The sequence below is a fragment of the Mobula hypostoma genome, chromosome 8 (genome assembly GCF_963921235.1).
Source record: "Mobula hypostoma chromosome 8, sMobHyp1.1, whole genome shotgun sequence".
NCBI lineage: Eukaryota > Metazoa > Chordata > Chondrichthyes > Myliobatiformes > Myliobatidae > Mobula > Mobula hypostoma.
Genome location: NC_086104.1, coordinates 149,965,722 through 149,986,413, shown reverse-complemented (window position 1 = coordinate 149,986,413; position 20,692 = coordinate 149,965,722). Strand labels below are relative to the sequence as shown.

The 20,692-nt window shown below is 45.7% G+C and overlaps 1 pseudogene; it reads right to left on the bottom strand.

Annotated features, from left to right (window-relative positions):
• Nucleotides 1-20,251, bottom strand: part of LOC134351225 (uncharacterized) — a 43,203-nt pseudogene extending 22,952 nt beyond the window's left edge.
• Nucleotides 20,252-20,692: the final 441 nt, after the last annotated feature.

Below are 20,692 nucleotides of genomic sequence, written 5' to 3'. Positions count from 1 at the left end.
ATGCTGGGGCAAGCCACCCATATCAACGCTCTGACTCCCTGGCCGATATTTAAGGCTGTAATCATTAGCAGACAACACCACCAACCAGCGATGACACTTAGCATCCAAATTCACCGAGGTCAGGAGACAAGTCAGTGGATTGTTGTCAGTCCTCACCTCAAACTAGGCACCATATAGATAGTCACTTCACTTATTCATCACTACCACTTCAATGCCAGAAACTCCAATTTGTGCATCGGGTAGATTCATTCAGATGGTGACAGATCATTATTTGGCTAATGAAAGCAACAGGTCTCAATCCTTTACACTGGTCTTGAATCATAATACCACATAACCCCTCATGGCTGGTGTCTGTATACAGTACATATGGCAACTGGTGGTTTGCAAAGACCAGCACAGGTGCTTTAGTGAGCAACTCTTACAGCAGCTGAAATGCCTCTTTAGAATTCGCATCCCACCTTGCCCTGAAAAGCTCCAGAGGGCTAAGATAAATTTTGCCGCCTTCTCCTTTCATTCTCCTCCCTTCCTTCTGCAAGGGAGGGTAACCGCACAGAAGCTGATTCAAAGGATGGGTTACTGTGGAGCAGTCCTGCACAAATCCCTGGCAGTGCCTCTTCAAACTTGCTGATGCTAACCGTTGATACCTTTCTCTGAAAGGGGTGTCCTTTGTCATTCCAGTAGTGTGGTGAGTAATCTTGGAGCAACCAGCATCAGTCGTCAGTAGAAAAGACATCTTCGAGCTTCAATGTCCTCTCAGTTAGTCTCCTTTCCCATTCCTTGGGTCCCGGGGAGTCACCAAAGTTCAACAACTTTGGGGTTTCCCGTCACTCTAGCTACTGCCCCATGACGTTACATGATGGGTTTGGACTGGGTGTATCACACATTCCCTTGTTTATGTTCATCATCCCGCTTAGGGCAGAATTTGTATCTTCTCAAGAGCAGTTCTGAGCACTGGGTGAATGGGCAGGGTTTTCAAACAATTTCCTCCTCTCTCTTTTTGTATGGTCCCTTGAGTCTTCTCACAATCATGTCAAATCAAGTCAAGTCAAGTTCATTATCATTTAACCATATAGATACATGTAACGTAAATAACCATATTGTGTATAGAAACAAGATATTTCTTCGAATCAGTAGTACACATAACACATGATAACTTACGAAGGTAGAGATAAAATTTATAGATGAATCACACATAAATAACAAGCTAAACTACATTAACATTAAGATATGGAATAGATTAACCAGTGATGCTTCAAATACGATGTGGCAGGGAGTTCAGAAGCCTAAAGGCCTGGGGGAAGAAACTGTTTCTCATCCTGACCATTCTTGTCGTTATGCATCGTTGTCTCCTGCCTGATGGTAGAAAGTCAAAGAGGATGCTGGATGGACGGGTGGGATCCTTCATAGTACTAAGGGCCCTGTGTGTGCAGCGCTCCTGATAAATGCCCCCAATGGATGGTAGTGAGACCACTATGATCCTCTCAGCTATTCTCACTGTCCTTCATAGGGACTTCCGGTCCGATGCTCGGCTGCTCCCATGCCAGATGGAGATGTAACTTGGCAGGACACTCTTAATGGTGTTCCTGTAAAACGCAGTTAAGATGTGGGGGGACCCTTGCTCCCCTCAATCTTCTTCGGAAGTGGGGGGTGCTGTTGTGCCTCTTGTTCAAGGAGGTGATGTTAAGGGACCAGGTGAAGTGATCCATGATGTGAACTCCCCGGAACTCGGTGCAATTGACTCTCTCTACGGAGGAGCCATATAACTAGATTAGATTATGACGACATGCAGTCCTCTTTTATTGTCATTTAGTAACGCATGCATTAAGAAATGATACAATGTTTTTCCAGAATGATATCACAGAAACACATGACAAACCGACTTAAAAAACTAGCAAAAACTACATAATTATAACATATGGTTACAACAGTGCAAAGCAATACCGTAATTTGATAAGAACAGACCATGGCACGGTAAAAGTCTCAAAGTCTCTCGAAAGTCCCATCACCTCACGCAGACGGTGAACCTCCAGCGCCGCAAACTTGCCAATGCAGCATTCTGGAAGCATCCGATCACAGTTCAACTCCGAGTCCGTCCGAAAACTCCGAGCCTCCGACTAGCTCTCTGACACTGAGTACCGAACACCATCTCTGCCGAGCGCTTTGACCCCGGCCCCGGCAACAGGCAATATGCAAAGCCGAGGATTTGGGGCCTTTGTTTCCGGAGATTCTCGATCGCACAGTAGCAGCGGCAGTGAAGCGGGCATTTCAGAAGTTACTCCAGGTGTTTCTCTGTGCTTCTCACGGCTGTCTCCATCAAATCAGGATTGTGCACGACATCCTAGTTAACACATATGATATCATTCGGAACGGCTGCGCGCGCTGCATCGCGTCGCCATCTTCTCCGCCCTCCCTTTGCAGAGAGGATGTTTTGTCTGCACCTTCCTGAAGTCCACAATGATTTCCTTTGTCCTCTCCACATTCAGGCTTAGGTTGTTCTTCTCACACCAATCCACCGGCTGCTCCATTTCCTCTCTATACTCTGTCTCGTCATCATTCTTGATACGGCCAGCCACTGTTGTGTCATCCGCTGGATCCTGCGACACAGTCATGTGTCAGCAGTGTGAACAGCAGTGGGCTGAGCTCACAGCCTTGGGAAGCATTTGTTCCCACAAGAGTGGAAGCTTCCCCTTTCTTGACCGGATCCGGACAGACCAACACTAGTGTATCAATGGTCTCAGCTACACTAACATCCGCTTCCAAAGACTCCAGTTGTGATGAGAAGTAACCACGATACGGGTAATTATCAGTACTAAGATCCCAAATTTCTAATGCACTGAGTGGGGTATCAATGGTAAATGTGTCAAATACCAGTTGTAAAAGGATCTGTAAAGTAAAATAACTTGAGAACCTATGTCAAGTATGGTTCTAGCATAAACACCCTCAATCGGTATGGATACATCTGAGGTTGTTCCCACTAAACTTCGAGGAATAGGATTTTGCATTTTAGTATTTCCCTTAGTACACTAATTGCAATGTGTTCTCTCCAAGTCGCCATGCCATTCCCTTACTGGGCCCCTCCAAAGTTACCCAGCTTTCTTTTCTGTTTAAGCAACAGCTGGGTTACTTTCTGAAGGCTTTCCGGCCCTTCACACTCCTGCTGGAAATGCCCATCCTCTTCGCAGTTGCAACAGAAAATGCCAGTCACTTCCCTCATCTAAAAACCCCTTTCAGCAGCATCTCTCTGTTTAGAACGTCTTACGGGTGGGTCAGGTTTCATATTGGCTTGTCGTGCTTGGTTGAAGGACTAGCTGACGTCAATCGAGATATGTCAACTTGAAGGTTTCTCACTTCATCTTGCAAATCCCCACTTGTTTGGCATAAAGGGTCGTTTCAGCAACAGAAACTACTACTGAGGACATTGTCCAAGTGGTGGAGGTCTTCCTCTCCTCCATCGTATTTTCCTTCTCTCTTACTTCTCTGATCAGCTCAACAAGCGAGGAGGGGGGACGCGCCTTGTGAGTCATTCGAATGCTTAAAGCAATCACTTCATGTGACAGCGCGCCCTTCACAACTTGCTCCATCCTTAATCGATTTATCTCTGCCAGTTGAATGGCACAAGTAATGCAGCTGTTCCCTTGTGCCTGGAAATGTCAACAGAAAGTTTCTCCCCTTTTCCCTAGAATGTGTGCCTAAACTTCATCGTAAGCTCAGCCGGGAAGTCTGTCGTGCCAAAAATGTATTCTAATGCTTGCATGTAGTTCACGGATGTGACCAACAAGTTTTCTGCCTTTAAGGAGCTCACTACTTCAGCTACTGGACCTTTTAAACTCTCCACCAGCCGCTGTTTTTCTCATATTAACTGAGCACTACAGTAATTGAGATGTCTGGTCCTCCCAAACCTCATATTCTCCTTCCCCATCAGATGTGGGCTTGACTCCTGTGACGAGAATACACATAAAATTAAGATGTTTGCTGGCCTGGGTTAGCATCAGTGACATCAGCAAGTGGTCTGCCACCTGTCCTCAGGGGAAGGAGAGATAAGGAACAATGGAGCAGCGTCTGGAGATGTGTAATGAAGGGACGTGGGAGAGAGAGAGCTGTCTGGAGCGGCTCCCCCCCTTTGAACCTTGAACTGTTTGAAGTGATGGACAGGCGATACCCCAGCAGGGGGATAAAAAGGGACAGGTTCGCTAAGGCAACAGACACACGCCACCCGAGGTAACGAGACCCTGGAAGCGGTACGCTTCTCACGAGTCGGTGGGAAGTATCGGACAACGGCCAGGGTGGAAAGGTACGATCAGCGGGAACCCGGTGTGTGTCCGCCCTTGCCTGGGTGCTGGGTTCACTGCAGAGGATCGACCGCATCTGGAGGAGGGGTCACAGTCGGTGACCTCAGGTGACATCACCAAGGACCCGCCCAAAAGCTGTTTGTGAGCCATATCGCCGGTCTGTGAGTGAAGCCGTGTCTGAATGATCAGTTGTTCCTGTTCCCTCTCTCTCTTCCCCCACCTTGTCCATCGCCATGGCAACGATTACTGCGAACTGAACTACTAAACTGGACTGAACTTTGAGTCACTTTGAAATTTGGTCATTTACCCCTAGACAACGATAGAGCTTGATTGATGCTGTTATCTTAATTCTGTGCACATGTGTGTTTATCATCGCTGAACTGTTGCATTTATTATCCTTTCGATTACTGTGTTGCTTGATTCTTTAATAAAACTTTCTTAGTTCTAGTACTCCAGACTCCAACTGAGTGATCCATTTCTGCTGGTTTGGCAACCCAGTTACGGGGTACGTAACACTCCAGACAGCACTCTCCGCTCACGATATCTTTGACTCTCCACTGGTACACTTTGGCATTTATCAACCAGTGATGTAATAGCCAAAACCAGCTCAGAATTTAAATCAGCTACTGAGGGACCCATTAGACCTTTCACATCAGACAATCTCTTTCCCTCACTTCGCAGAAAAGAGAACAGCTTGTCTTTCAAGTCTTCAACCTCAGCTACATTCACCTTATCTTTAAAGTCTTTACCCTCAGTTACATCCCCACTTCGTTAAACATATGGATTACCCATGGTCTTGCCTCCCCAGGTGCCCCTACTCTATTGGGCAGTGCGATTCAGTCACGTCATTGGTAGTCTGGACTAGCACGACATCCTTACCAGCTGATTGCTCAAAAAGCCCTGTAACCAGCGTAACTTTCCTCAATACTTTTACAGAACTCAGCACTCTAAGTAGCAGTTCGTCAGGAATTCAAATATTCATCCAGCTCAGAACACAAGCATTACTTGTGGATAACCTCTTAGAATCACACCAAACCTTAATTCCCGTGGCATCCGTAATAAAGTACCTTAATTATGACACACCTCACCTTCCACAAATGCTAGTTTAAACACTGGCCTAGATAAACACACAAATAAACCACTTAATCAGTCCTGATACAGCATTCACACAGCATCCAAAACCCAAGTGAGCACCCCACAAATGCAACACTCTCACCAGGGCTCATATACCAACTTGGCTTGTGAACTAACTCATCTAACAGCCACGTGACTCTGTGGTGAAAAGGCCACCTTACATATATTTGGGATCGGTATGATAACCAAACTGCAAGTGCAGTGTAAATACTGACCATACACAATTATCAATCATCAATAAATAACAGATCGTACACCCATATAAAATTATGAAGACAGTATATTTACCAATTTTCAAATTTATCAAACAATTAATAAAAGAAAAAATAAAAGGGCCCTTTACAGTTAACCAGTCAAAATGTGCACATAAACATTGGAGCTCGTTTCTGCAGTAGCTGGATGTATCACTTTACTCATGGTGATTTATTCCCATCACTAACCACAGTAGAACCTTCTTCTTGGACTCCTTAGGGTCTCCCCTTCAGATGGGATCCTCCAGGTGTCTGCCCTGGTGCTCTCCTCTCTGCCAAAAGACTCCAAACCAGACTACTGTCCAGCTTTCTAGAATCTTCTCTCGCACCCCACTGAGCAGGAAGTTAGAAAGTGTACCAAGACAGCTCTGATTGGCTGAAACAACATTCCTAAGTTGGGCAACATGGCTCCTTATCTTCAGCTGAAGCCAAAACATCCTTACTAGCAGGACACACTGCTTTTACAGAAAACAGCTAAAATAAAAATACTTCACAGCATAGCAGTAGAAATCTTACCCAAGGCATTACACCAACAATTCCTATTTACAAACCATCTTTAAGTGTTTTACAGGAGGATTACCAAGCATGTACGCAAATGCGGAGATGTGCAGTGCAGATGATGATAAACTTGGTGAAAGAGGTGCGATTAGGGAGCAGGGAGAAACAGAGAGTTGGGAACGATACTCCAGAAGCAGGAAACTGCCAGTGGATGAGCTGAGGGAATGCAGTCTCCAGGTGCTTTCTGTTTAAGCTTGTGAAGTTTATTTAGATAGACTCAGGAATTCCGTGTTACTTGTTTTATTGAAGTGGATGCCCAATTAGTGCTAACCGTGGGGTCCTAGTTTTGAGAATGTTACTTCTTGCAGTGTTGCTCAGCCAAGCCACCGATTTTCTTTTGGGCTTATTATGAATGAACTCTCATCATCGTCTCTACATCAGAGTCTGTCTTTCCTCCCTCCTTGGGTTCTGATATTGCCAAAACATATTGTGACAGAGGGAGCCCAACAAATAGCGGACCCAGCAGAGGTTGAATAGCAGGGTTTTGACATCGGTCGGCGTTAGGTGAGAATGTCATCTGTTCCCAAGTCCATGTTCTGAGTTTCTCAAGTTTATATCCCGAGTTTATGTTCTGAGCTTCTCCAGTCTACATTCTGAATTCCTCCACTCTCCTTTCCAAACTTCCAAGTCTGAAGCACTAGGTTCCCAGCTTCGAGGTCCTGTGACAAAGGTCTGCATAATAATTGACTGCTTCAAGCAAGTTTATTGACAAAGCTTGTTTGATTCAACTAATCAGCATTCAAGCCAATAGTATGAATTTTGGAAGAACTTGCCCTTTCCTAATATTGTTCATTGCAAGTAATGGTACACCTTTGTTAATGTCAAATCGATGTTCGAAAGGACACTATTGGGAATAATTGAAATAAGCTTACATGCCAGCAACTGCAGTGGGATGGACTAACCTTCTTACAAAACATAATTCCCTTCTGTCTGTTCTGATGAGTGATGCTGATGGTAGCAAAAGTTCCAGTGTATAAGAGCGTCCTGAAACAGCAATTTGAGTTTCCAATCCTGAAGAGCCCTGCTCCAAAAGCTAATCACTGACTCGAGTGTGCAAACAGACGAGTAAAGTAAACGTATCAAGAGTAAGCTACCTTATGTTTAACTTCTTGAAGAAAATCATGCTTCAGGCTGTGAAAATCGAACTTTCATGTAACAATTGATATAGATCTATAGAGAGCTAGCTAGGTCAGCGATGAGGAGAGCATATCCAGGCTGAATCGATCTGTACAATTAAGAGCATAGCCTTCTGCTCAGATTGCATTTTGGTAAATCAGATCACTCGGCCGTCCTCCTACCTGCATTCTGGCAGAGGCTAAAGAACAAAGCTCCAGAGATGAGGACATCAAACAGGTTGCTGTGGGAGGCAAAGGATTGCTTCAAGTCAGCGGTCTGGGCCCTGTTCAAGGGCTCATCTGTAGATCTGAATGAATACCCCATGGTGGTCATGGACTTTATTAAAACAGTTGTAAACAAGTGTATCCCCAAAAAATCATTCAGAGTCTTCCCCAACCAGAAGTCCTGGATGAACCATGGGATCTGCAATCCACTGAGAGCCATATCAGAGGCATTCAAGTCTGGTGACCAAGAAAGTTACAAGAGGTCAAGGTACGATCACTGGAAAGCCATCTCACGGGTGAAGTGGTAATTCTGGACTAAACTTGAATCAACGAAGGATGTTTAACACTTGAATACAATCATAATAGACAATAGGTGCAGGAGTAGGCCATTCAGCCCTTCAAGCCAGCACCACCATTCACTGTGATCATGGCTGATCATCCACAATCAGTACCCTTTTCCTGCCTTCTCCCCATATCCCTTCGCTCTGCTATCTTTAAGAGCTCTATCTCTTTCTTGAAAGAATCCAGAGAATTAGTCTCCACTGCCTTCTGAGGCAGAGCATTCCACAGAACCACAACCCTCTGTGTGAAAAAGTTTTTCCTCAACTCCGTTCTAAATGGCCTACCCCTTATTCTTAAACTGTGGCCTTTGGTTCTGGACTCCCCCAACATCGGGAACATGCTTCCTGCCTCTAGCGTGTCCAATCCCTTAATAATCTTATATGTTTCAATCAGATCCCCTCTCATCCTTCTACATTCCAGTGTTTACAAGCCCAGTCGCTCCAATCTTTCAACATATGACAGTCCCGCCATCCCGGGAATTAACCTCGTGAACCCACGCTGCACTCCCTCAATAGCTAGAATGTCCTTCCTCAAATTTGGAGACCAAAACTGTACACAATACTCCAGGTGTGGTCTCACCAGGGCCCTGTACAGCTGCAGAAGGACCTCTTTGCTCCTATACTCAATTCCCCTTGTTATGAAGGCCAGCATGCCATTAGCTTTCTTCACTGCCTGCTGTACCTGCATGCTTGCTTTCAGTGACTGATGAACAAGGACACCTAGATCTCGCTGTACTTCCCCTTTTCCTAACTTGACACCATTCAGATAAGTAAATAAATAAATAAATAAATATCTCAGTGTTACACTGAGATCTTTAACCTCCCGCTTCGGCAGTCTGAGGTGCCCACCTGCTTCAAACAGACTTCACTTGTACACGGTGCCTAAGAACATGGTGGCCTGCCTCAATGACTGTAGTCCAGTAGCACTTACATCCACAGTGATTATGATTATAATCGAGGACACGCAGTACCCTTTTATTGTCATTTAGTAATGCATGCATTAAGAAATGATAAAAATGTTTTTCCAGAATGATATCACGAAAACACATGACAAACCGACTTAAAAACTAACAAAAACCACATAATTATAACATTTAGTTACAACAGTGCAAAGCAATATTGTAATTTGATAAGAACAGACCATGGCACAGTAAAAGTCTCAAAGTCTCTCGAAAGTCCCATCATCTCACACAGACGGTGAACCTCCAGCGCCGCCAACTTGCCGGTGCAGCATTCTGGAAGCATCCGACCACAGTCCGACTCCGAGTCTGTCCGAAAACTCCGAGCCTCCGACCAGCTCTCCGACACCGAGCACCGAGCACCATCTCTGCCGAGCGCTTCGACCCCGGCCTCGGCAACAGGCAATAGGCAAAGCTGAGGATTTGGGCCCTTCGTCTCCGGAGATTCTCGATCGCACAGTAGCAGCAGCAGCGAAGCAGGCATTTCAGAAGTTACTCCAGGTGTTCCTCTGCGCTTCACGGCTGTCCCCATCAAATCCGGGTTGTGCACAGCCCCCTAGTTACACATATCAATATTCACTCAGAACGGCCGCGTGCGCGCAGTGATGAAGTGTTTTAAGTTTGTTGATGAGGTGAGAAGTGAGAAGTGACATAGGTCCACTCCAATTGGCCCATCGGAGCAACAGGTCCACTGCAGATCCCATCTCACTGGCTCTTCACTCAACCCTGGAACACCCGGAGAGCAAAGATACATACATCAGGATGCTCTTTATCAACTACAGCTCGGCATTAAATACAGTCATCCCCTCAAAACTAATCAAGAAGCTCACAGACCTGTGCCTCACTGCTTCCTTCTGCAATTGGATCCTCGATTTCCTCACTTGCAGACCTCAGTCAGTTCAGATTGGCAACAACATCTCCTCCACGATCTCCATCAGCACAGGTGCACCACAAGGCTGTGTGCTTAGCTCCCTGTTCTACTCACTTTACACTTATGATTGTGTGGCTAAGCACACCTCCAATACTATATTCAAATTTGCTGGCAATATCACTGTCGTAGGACGAATCAAAGGTGGTGACGATTCCGCATACAGGAAGGAGTGTGGAAAGCTTGCTGAGTGGTGGCACAACAACAACCTCTTAAACGGTGTTAACAAGATCAAGGAGCTGGTTATTGACTTCAGGAGAAGGAAACAAGAAGTCTATGAGCTGTCCTCATCAGGGGATCAGAGGTGGAGAGGTCAGCAACTTTAAATTCCTCGGTCTTATTATTCTGGAGGACCAACTCTGCTTCCTTCGGAGTTTGTGAAGATTCAGCATGACATCTAAAACTCTGACAAACCTCTACAGATGTGAAGTGGAGAATATATTGACTGGTTGAATCACAGCCTGGTATGCAAACACCAATGCCACTGGATGGAAAATCCTAAAGCTCAGTCCATCACCGGTAAAGCCCTCCCCACCATTCAGCATATCTGGATGAATCACTGTCGAGGGAAAGCAGCATCCATCATCAGGGACCCCCACCACCCAGGGCATGCTCTCTTCTCACTGCAGCCATTGGGAAGAAGGTACAGTTGCCTCAGGACTCATACCACTAGGTTCAGGAATAGTTACTACCCCCCCAACCATCAGGCTCTTGAACCAAAGGAGGATAACTTCACTCAACTTCACTTGCCCCATCATTGAAATATTCTCATAAACAATGGACTTACTTTCCTGGACTCTTCATGTGATGTTCTCAATATTTATTGCTTATTTATTATTATTGTAATAATTATTACTTTTTTTCTTTCTTTTTGTATTTGCACAGTTTGCTGTCTTTTGTAAACCAGTTGAACACCCTAGTTGGTGCGGTTTTTCATTGTTTGTGTTATGGATTTATTGAGTATGCCCACAAGAAAATGAATCTCAGGGTATATGATGACATATATATACTTTTATAATAGATTTACTTTCAACTTTGAACTGTATCTCAAATGCCTCTGGAAAGTAGTGAAGAATAAGACACTGTGAGCAAGGTGCTTCCAGGATCTTTCCTACATTTCAAGTTTCATGTTTTCAATGTCTCGAGTTTCCAGGTCTCAAGGTTTTTTTACTGGGTCTCAATGCTGTTTCTGGGTCTCAAGACTTTTTATCAGTCTAAGCGTCCAAGGTTCTCAAGGTTGTCCAGGTTGGCAAGGTTCTCTAGGTCTCCAATGGCCCTTCATCTCTCCCAGGACTTTTCAAGGTCTCTGAGGTTTTTTCAGTTTCCAATAGCTTTTCAATGTCTCCAAAGTCTTTTCAAAGTTCTCTGCATCTCGAGGACCTCCAACTCCCTCAAGGACTCCCAGGCCTTCCTATCGAGCCCCACTCAAGGTTCCGAGGGCCTGATCAAGGTTCCCCTCAACGTCCCCAAGTCTCCCTTCCTGTTAAGTTTCCCTTGAGGTTTCCTAGGCCCCCCTCTCGAGGTCTCTCTTGAGATTTTCCATGCCTCCCTCTCAAGGTCTCCCGGGACCCCCTTTTGAGATACCCATGCCTCCCTCTCGAGTTCCCCATGTCTCTTGAGTCGTCCCTGCATCTCGAGTTTTCAGGTCTCCCTGGGCCACAAGGAGAGGGGCAGTTTAATGAGCTCTTTGGGCCTATCCAGAATGCTGGAGACTGTTGGTCTCCAAGGTTTTTAGAGCACCTAAATTGGTTACTTATTGTTCAAAAACAGTTCTAAATTGTTGAGTTCCTTGTGTTTTTCTTGAGCAACTTAAAAACAGCTTGTTGTTGAGCCCTCTAGGGGATCAGCTGTGCTGGATTGGGTGTTGTGCAATGATCCGGAGGTGACAAGAGAGCTTATGGTTAAGGAACCCTTAGGGAACAGTGACCACAATATGATCGAGTTCACTTTGAAATTTGAGAAGGAGAAACTAAATTCTAATGTGTCGGTATATCAGTGGACTAAAGAAAATTACAATGGCATGAGAGGGGAACTGGCCAAGGTTGACTGGAAAGAGACTCTAGAAGAAAGGACAACAGAGCATCAATGACTAGAGTTTCCGCGAAAAATGTGGGAAGTGCAAGACAGATCTATTCCAAATAAGAAGAAATTTTTGAATTAAGGAAAGACATTACTGTGGCTGACAAGTCAGAGCAAAAGAGAGGGTATACAAGGAAGCCAAAGCCAGTGGGAAGATAGAGGATTGGGAAGCTTTTAAAAACTTGCAGAAGGAAACTAAGAAGGTCATTAGGAAGGGAAGTATGAATTATGAAAGGAAGCTGGTGACTAAAATCAAAAGAAGATACTAAAAGCTTTTTTAAGTATATAAAGGGTAAAAGAGAGTTGAGGGTAGATATCGAACCAATAGAAAATGATGCTGGAGATATTGTAATGAGAGATGCAGAGGAACTGAATGCATATTTTGCATCATTCTTCATAGTAGAAAACATCAGCAGTATACCGGTCATTCAAGACTGTCAGGGAAATGAAGTTTGTGCAGTGAAAATTACGACTGAGAAGGTGCTCAGGAAACTCAATGGTCTGAGGGTGGATAAATCTCCTGGACCTGATGGAATGCACCCTTGGATTCTGAAGGAAGTAGTTGGAGAGATTGCAGAGGCATTAACCATGATCTTTCAAGAATCAATGGATTCTGGCATTGCACTAGATGACTGGAAAATTGCAAATGTTACTCTGCCATTTAAGAAGGATGGGAGGCAGCAGAAAGGAAACTATAGATCTGTTAGTCCGACATCAGTGGTTGGGAAGTTGATGGAATCGATTGTTAGGGATGAGATTATGGAGTACCTGGAGGCGCATGACAAGATAGGCCAAAGCCAGTATGGTTTCTTGAAAGGAAGATCCTGCCTGACAAACCTACTGCCATTCTTTGAGGAAATTACAAGCAGATTAGACAAAGGAGATGCAGTAGATGTGGTGTACTTCGATTTTCAGAAGGCCTTTGACAAGGTGCCACACATGAGGCTGCTTAAGAGCCCATGGAATTACCGGGAAGTTACTAGCATGAGTGGAGCAATTGCTGATCAGCAGAAAACAGGGAGTAGGAATAAAGGGATCCTATTCTGGATAGCTGCCGGTTACCAGTGGAGTTCCACAGGGGTCCATGTTGGTATCACTGCTTTTCACAATATATGTCAATGATTTGGACTATGGGATTAATGGATTTATGGCTAAATTTGCCAATGATACAAAGATAGATGGAGCAATGGGTAGTGTTGAGGAAACAGAGAGCCTGCAGAGAGACTTAGATAGTTTAGGGAATGGACAAAGAAGTGGCAAATGAAATACAATGTTGGAAAGTGTATGGTCATGCACTTTGGTAGAAGAAATAAACGGGCAGACTATTATTTAGATGGGAAGAAAATTCAAGATGCAGAGATGCAAAGGGACTTGGGAGTCCTTGTGCAGGATACCTTAAAGGTTAACCTCCAGGTTGAGTCAGTGGTGAAGAAACAAGGTTGGCATTAATTCCTAGAGATATAGAATAAAAGAGCACGGATGTGATGTTGAGGCTCTATAAGGCACTCATGAGACCAGACAGAGTATTTTGTGCAGTCTTGGGCTCCTTATTTTAGAAAGGATATACTTTCATTGGAGAGGGTTCAGAGAAGATTCATGAGAATGATTCCAGGAATGAAAGGGTTACTGTATGAGGAATGTCTGGCAGCTCTTGGGCTGTATTCCTTGGAGTTCAGGAGAATGAGAGGGGAGATCTCATAGAAACATTCCAAATGTTAAAAGGCCTGAATAAATTAGATATGGCAAAGTTATTTCCCATGGTAGGGGAGTCCAGGACAAGAGGGCATGACTTCAGGATTGAAGGACGTCCATTTAGAACAGAGGTGCGGAGAATTTACTTTAGTGAGAGGGTGGTAAATCTGTAGAATTTACCACCCTCTCACTAAAGTAAAGTAATTTACCACCTGGTAAACTGTCACCTGTGGCAACAATCTGTAGAGTTTGTTGCCATGAGCAGATGTGGAGGCCAAGTCATTGGGTGCATTTAAGGCAGAGATAGATAGGTTCTTGATTAGCCAGGGCATCAAAGGGTATGAGGGGAAGGCAGGGGTGTGGGGATGATTAGAAGAATTGGATCAGCCCATGACTGAATGGCGGAGCAGACATGATGGGCCGAATGGCCGACTTCTGCTCCTATATCTTACAGTCTTATGATCTTATGGACTTGCTCTGTGTAATGTGGTCTCCTGGTACTTTCTGTCTGAGCTTGTTAAGTTTATTTTGATAGACTCAGGGATTCCGCGTTACTTGTGTTATTTAAGTGGACGCCCCATTAGCGCTAATCGTGGGTCTTAGTTTTGAGAAAATTACTCCTTGCACCACTTGTCCACGTCACCGATGTTCTTTTGGAATTATGAATAAAGTCTTGTCACCATCTCTACCTCAGAGTCTGTCTTTCCTCCACACATTGTGACAGCTGTAGATGTCGTCATGATCCAGGGTGTGAGCAGAAGGAACATGAAAGGGGACATCGGACACCCTCATCCGATCCTTGTTTTCACCTGAAAGCTGCTGGTGAGCTGTAAGCTGTGGTTGAATCTGCAGGACATACACTTGTATGAATTCTTGATCGGTCTGACCATCTTGCCTGGAACTTCATAGTGCCACAGGATTCTCCGCAGGGTCTCTCTGCCTACGCCGTCAAAGGCTTTTTCACCATTGATGAAGCTGATGTACAGAGATGAATTCCCCTCAAGTGACTACTCGACTATGATGTGTAGTGTGGCTATCTGGTCAGTTCATGGCCTGTTCTTGCAGAATCCTGCTAGTTCATCTTTTAGTTTAGCATTTACAGCATCCCTCATCCTCTCTAATATTATCCTGTAGGAGACTTTTCCTGGGACTGACAAGAGTGCGATGCCTCTACAGTTGGAGCAGTTGCTGAGGTCCCCCTTTGGAATTTTGACAAGGTAACCCTCTTTCCAGTTGGTTGATATTTTTCTCTTCTTCCCAGATCTTCTGAAAGAGAGGGTACAACATCTCTGCTGTAGTGTCCAGGCCTGCCTTGAGAGCTTCTCCAGGAATGTCATCTGGACCTGCTGCTTTACCGATCTTTAGCAACTTTACTGCTTTCCTGATCTTCTCTCTGGTAGGTTTGTCACAGTTGGGGGGCGGGGGGGTTTGGGGGAATGTTAGAGGTTCAAAGGTTCAAAGGTCCAAATTAATATCAGAGAAATGTATACAATATACATCCTGAAATGCTTTTTCCACGCAAACATCCACGAAAACAGAGAAGTGCCCCAAAGAATGAACAACAGTTGAACGTAAGAATCCCAAAGTATGCCCCCCCCCAGCTCCCCTTCCTCCCGTGCGTAAGCGGCAGCAAGCAACAATCCCCCTTCCCCCCACCGGCAAAAAAAGCATCAGCACCCACCACCAAGCACTCAAGTGTGAGCAAAGCAACAGCAAAAACACAGACTTGCAGTCGCCCCAAAGACTTTACGTTTCACCCGGCATTCGACATACCACAGGCTCTCTCTCTTCCCAATAAGGGAGGAGGTGTCTCCATTTTTTCCCAGCGAGCGGGGAGACATAATAAACAACTCGCTGGCTTACGATGTTAAAAGTCCGTTACGTCGCTTTTTCCGAGCTCTGTTCCCAAAGATCTCAAAGATCCCGGGCCTTTAGGCACAGAGCAGAAGATTTTTCCGACTCCCCCAACAGCGCACGGGTCTCCTGCTGTGACACCGACCCTCGATCTGCCCGTCTCCAGAGCCCCGAGATCTTAGGCTTCCAAATCCGAGCCAGGCTCTCAGGCCGAACCCTTGGCATGCCGAACAATAGTCATAGTCATACTTAATCGATCCCGAGGGAAATTGGTTTTCATTACAGTTGCACCAACCAAGAATAGAGTATAAATATAGCAATATAAAACTATAAGTACTTAAATAGTAATATGTAAATTATGCAAGGAAATAAGTCCAGGGCCAGCCTATTGGCTCAGGGTGTCTGAGCCAGCCTTGTCCTGGCCAGTCCTGAAATCCTGAGAACGGGTCCCATTCCAGCAAAGAACCGAAGTCAGCATGTAACTCCAGGTCAGGGTCTTCAAAAGAACTCTGAAAGGGAAAAATAAAGATAACGATGGAAATAGAGCTGTGGGTCTGTTCAGCAAATTTTTGAAGTACTCAGCCCAGCTTTTCAGCTGCTGCTCTGTTCCCACTATGGTCTTTCCATCCTAGTCCCTGACTGGGATCTCAGGCTTACTGCACTTGCTAGACAGTTTCCTGATGGTGTCATACAATTTCCTTATGTTGCCTCACCCCGCTGCTGGATCTGCTGCCGCTACCAGGCCATTTCTATAACTGTGTGTATCGCCCCGGTAAAGGTTTCACTGCTAGTGTTGTAGGGTATTTCATGTAATGGTCTTTCTGTAGTAGCAGTGTTGGGTTCAGGCTGATTTATACTTGTGCGTACTAGCTTACGCCGTAGCCTACGCAAGTGGCCTACGCCGTTGTGAGCATTTATACTTGTGCGTTGGTGTGTCTGCATTGCTCTGCAATTCACCACCAAAACACTAGTTGGTGGTGGGGTTTCTATGCCACTGTGTTGAGTTTCTTCATGTTGAAACTCAACACAATGAAACTCAAACTTCAAACAATGGCGACTGAAACTGACGGAGGGTGAATTTTCTGTGCTTGTCCGGCCACTGAGAGACATGGACGGGGAAATGCATTTCAAATATTTTCGGATGTCGGCAGGTAGATTTGACGATTTGGTTCATCGTCTCCAACCATTTATTTCGCATCAGTGTACGCACAGTATACTCAGAGACTGGCAATCACCATTCGAGTTTTAGCTTCAGGTGGAAGTCAACAGGCTGTAGCAGCTAGCTACAAACTGGCGTCAAGCACAGGGCCCTCCATAATTTCGGAGGTCTGTAAAGCTTTATGGAAAGCATTACAGCCAGAGTTCCTTCCCTGCCCTTCAGTCGCCCAGTGGGAAGTTATTGCAGCGTAGGAGGAAATGCGATGCTACCAAGCCGACCAATAACAGTTGTTTTGTGAGAGGTTTTTTGTTAGGCTACAGTGTAGGGTTGGCGTAGAGTACAGCGTAGGGTACGCTGCTACTCTGTACCTACAGCATACATTTGACGCACAAGTATAAATCAGCCTTTACCTTTAGAGATAATGGATGTTTTAAGAGTGTGAGCCTTCCAATCAGGAGAGAAGGTTGGGGTACCAGGATTTTTTTTTGTGCCTGGCTCCTTTCTCTTTGTTCAGCAGGTGCGGGAGACTACTGAGGATCGGTAAATATGACTTTTGGAAGAATTGAGCTCCATCTTGTGCACACTTGACTGTTTGATTATAATGGGCCCTTTTTTGTTTTTTTTCTTTCTTTTCTTTACTAACCCTTTAGTTAAGTTAATATTCCTAAATATACTTCCTTTAATTATATGTAGTGTGCGGTCTGTTATTTCCTGGTAACGAGTTGTAACAGGGCAGCAAATCACACAGCAGTCACACAAACCAGGGCTTGGGTGGGAGTGACATCCCAATCTCACAGATTTGGTGGGACCGGAGTGTGTATTCCCTAGACATGGGCGGCCAGAGAATGGTGCGCCTTTCGGCGCTGAGCTGGGAGACTGCCAGCAAGGGCTAATGAGCCGTTTGCTGGGATGCCCGAGAAGAAAGGGGGTACATGTGCTCAGCTGCTTTCACACGTCTTCACTGCCCTGTGAGTCTCTGCATGATTGCTTTCTTCTGCCTCCTCACCTCGATCTTGGATAACAGTTCAGTTGAGATCTGTTCTTCCTGCGGGTTGTTTTAGGCACCTCGCACCTCTTCACATGTCGAGACTAGCATCTCCTTAACTTTCTGCCATTCTTTGTGGAGGTCCTCTTCCTTGTGTAGTTCTTGTAACGCTTGAAACTTGTTGCTGAGAACCAATTTGAATGCTTCTTGTCTCTGTGTGTCCTTCAAAAGGTTGATGTTGAATCTCTGCCTTGTTGATGCTGACTCCACCCAATTCTTCTTCAGTTTGAGTTTTAGCTTTGCAGCCAAGGTGGTGATGGTCAGGTATGACATCTGTTCATCTCTTCACTTTGACATCTTGAAGTGATCTCCTGAATTTCTTGGATATGCAGATATAGTCTAGCTGGTTCTCTGCTATGTGGTCAGGTGACACCCAGGTGTTCTTGTGAATTCTTTTGTGGAGGAAGATGCTGCCTCTGATGACCATGTTATTCAACGCGCACATGTCAGCAAAGTGCTTTCCATTCTCGCTCATCATACCCAGTCTGCGTCCTCCCATCGTGCCTTCGTAGCCAGTGTTATCTGATCCTGTTTTTGCATTGAAGTTTCCCATAAGAATGTTAACATCTTTCTCAGGATACACTTCTGCTGTAGAAAGCATCCTTGGTTTCTTCATTGCTGTCATTAGTTGGCGCATAATACTGTATGACTTTCATCTTCATATTCTTCTTCTTTGTTCTAAAGGATGCTGAGATGATTTGGGAACCATAAGCTTCCCATCCTATCAATGCCTTGGGAAATACTTTTGATAGCATGAATGCCACTCCTTGTGTGCGCGGGACATCATTTTCCTCAAGTTCTGGACAATTCCTCTGTCATCAAATGCCTCTGCCCACAATGTACCCATCTTGCCTAGTTGACACCAAGTGTTGTTCTTCATTTCAGCCACCACTCGCGCTGTCTTTCCACCTTCATACATGGTCTTGTACACATTCCATGTGCCAATGGTGGTGATCCTGGATGATAGAACGCTGTGGTTTCCACAAACTTAAGTCTTTCATCACACTGCTTTATCCATCTTCTAGGCAAAGGTCCTTCCTCTGCCAGGGATGAGCTCTTTGGACCTTCTGCTGGTGTTTCTGTTGCTCTAAGTTTTTATGGGATGTGGTTGACAGCCCCATGGCCAACTCTCCTTTCTTAGCTGGGCTAGGAACTGTCCATGACCCTTTCCTGCTCCTAAATGATATGTTCGTGCAACTGAAGAGGCACATTTGCAACCGATATTGGTTGTCAGTATGGTCACAGTCCACACTGATATCCTTGGTAGACAGGTAATCTCTTCACAAATGACTTAGTGTTGACTGTGCACATCTCCCTAATGCACTTTAACTCCTGATATAAGTTAATCAATAATGCTGCAGAAGGGGTTATCAGGATTATTGACTGCACATTTGAATATGCAACTGCAAACTCAGAAGCTGCAAGCGTTTGTTTAGTCAGAAGCAAAAATCCATTGTTCCAGTGCTCTATCATCACACTTGTGATTCTGATCACCGAAACGAAATGGTTGAATGGCTGTTGGCAAGGCTTCAATAAAATTCTGATAATTTTATATCAAATCCTTCGGAAATCCCAAAAGTTCGGCATCTGGCTCACCAAGTAATGTTTGTTGTGCTCTCTCCTCCATGATGACGGTTTTTCTTTGCTTGCGAAGCTCGGAAGAGAAGAAGAAGCCTCAGGATCGTTGGTGACTGTAGAGGAATTGAGACTGCAACTTCCAGTGTCATCTAACAAATGTTGTTCCACCCCTTCTCCATCAGTGTCAGACTTTTCTACCCGTCTGTGCTGTATAGGTTTACAGTGAGGATCGGTGAACGCAGACTGATTCCACTCTTTAGGCCGAGGGACATTCCACAATGGCACAGTGCGCTGTGACGACTGTGGAAACCACAAGGCTATAGGTTGAGTATTGGAATTTTCCTTCTCCTAGACAGACTGCCTGGCGAGACTAACAAGTCCTATTTACCCAGGTTTGGAATCGGAGTTGTCCTTCTCCTCAGCTGGCTGCCAGCCAGGGCAGGTCTGCCCACTCAGTTATACCGCTGAACACTCGGTCGCGCCATGACATAGCAAACTCAGTAAGAGCAGGGACGCCATGCCAAGGCGTTGCTGTGGGCACAGTAGTGTAGGAAAGGCCATGTGCAAGTGACCTCCTGAACAGCAAGCCAAACAGTGGTCCTGCAGCGATCACAACACCAGGAAAGGAGAGGATATGGAAGATGCTTCACCTTCCTTAAGTGAGCAGGACCTCCGGTCCAGGACTCACCCATCCCCTCTCTCCTCTGCACTGGGTCTGTATGCCCACGCTCTCCTCCACTCACTGAGTCCTGGTTCGTTCACTCTCTCCTCCACACCGGATTCCCATTCCCACTCACTTCAACACTGGGCCCGATCCCACACTGTCTCCTTCAACACCGGATTCCCATCCCCATACATTCTCTTCAACACTGGGCCTGATCCCACACTCTCTCCTTCAACACTGGGCCCCCGATCCCACACTCGTTCCTTCACACTGGGCCCCCAATCCCATAAGCTCACTTCAACGCTGGGCTCCCGATCCCACACTCGTTCCTTCACACTGGGCCCCCGATCCCATAAGCTCACTTCAACACTGAGCCCCATCTCACACTGTCTCCTTCTCACTGGGCCCCCAATCCCACACTCTCTCCTCCTCACTGGAATCCTGATCCCACACTGGTTTCCCAATCCCACACTCTCTCCTCCACACTGGATCCGTGATCCCACACTCTCTCCTCCACATTAGGTCCCTGATCCCACACTCTCCTTCACACTGGGTCCCCAATCCCACACTCTCTCCTCCACACTGGATCCCTGATCCCACATTCTCTCCTCCACACTGGATCCCTGATCCCAGATGCTCTCCTCCACACTGGATCCCTGATCCCAGATGCTCTCCTCCACACTGGCACAGCAGCTCCAATGCACAGGAATGGACGAGGCTGCACAGGGTAGTGGGTAGAGCCTGATCCATCGTAGACAAAGCCCTCCCCACCATTGACAACGGACAGACGAGGTGCGGCCTTAAGAAGGTGGCATCTATCA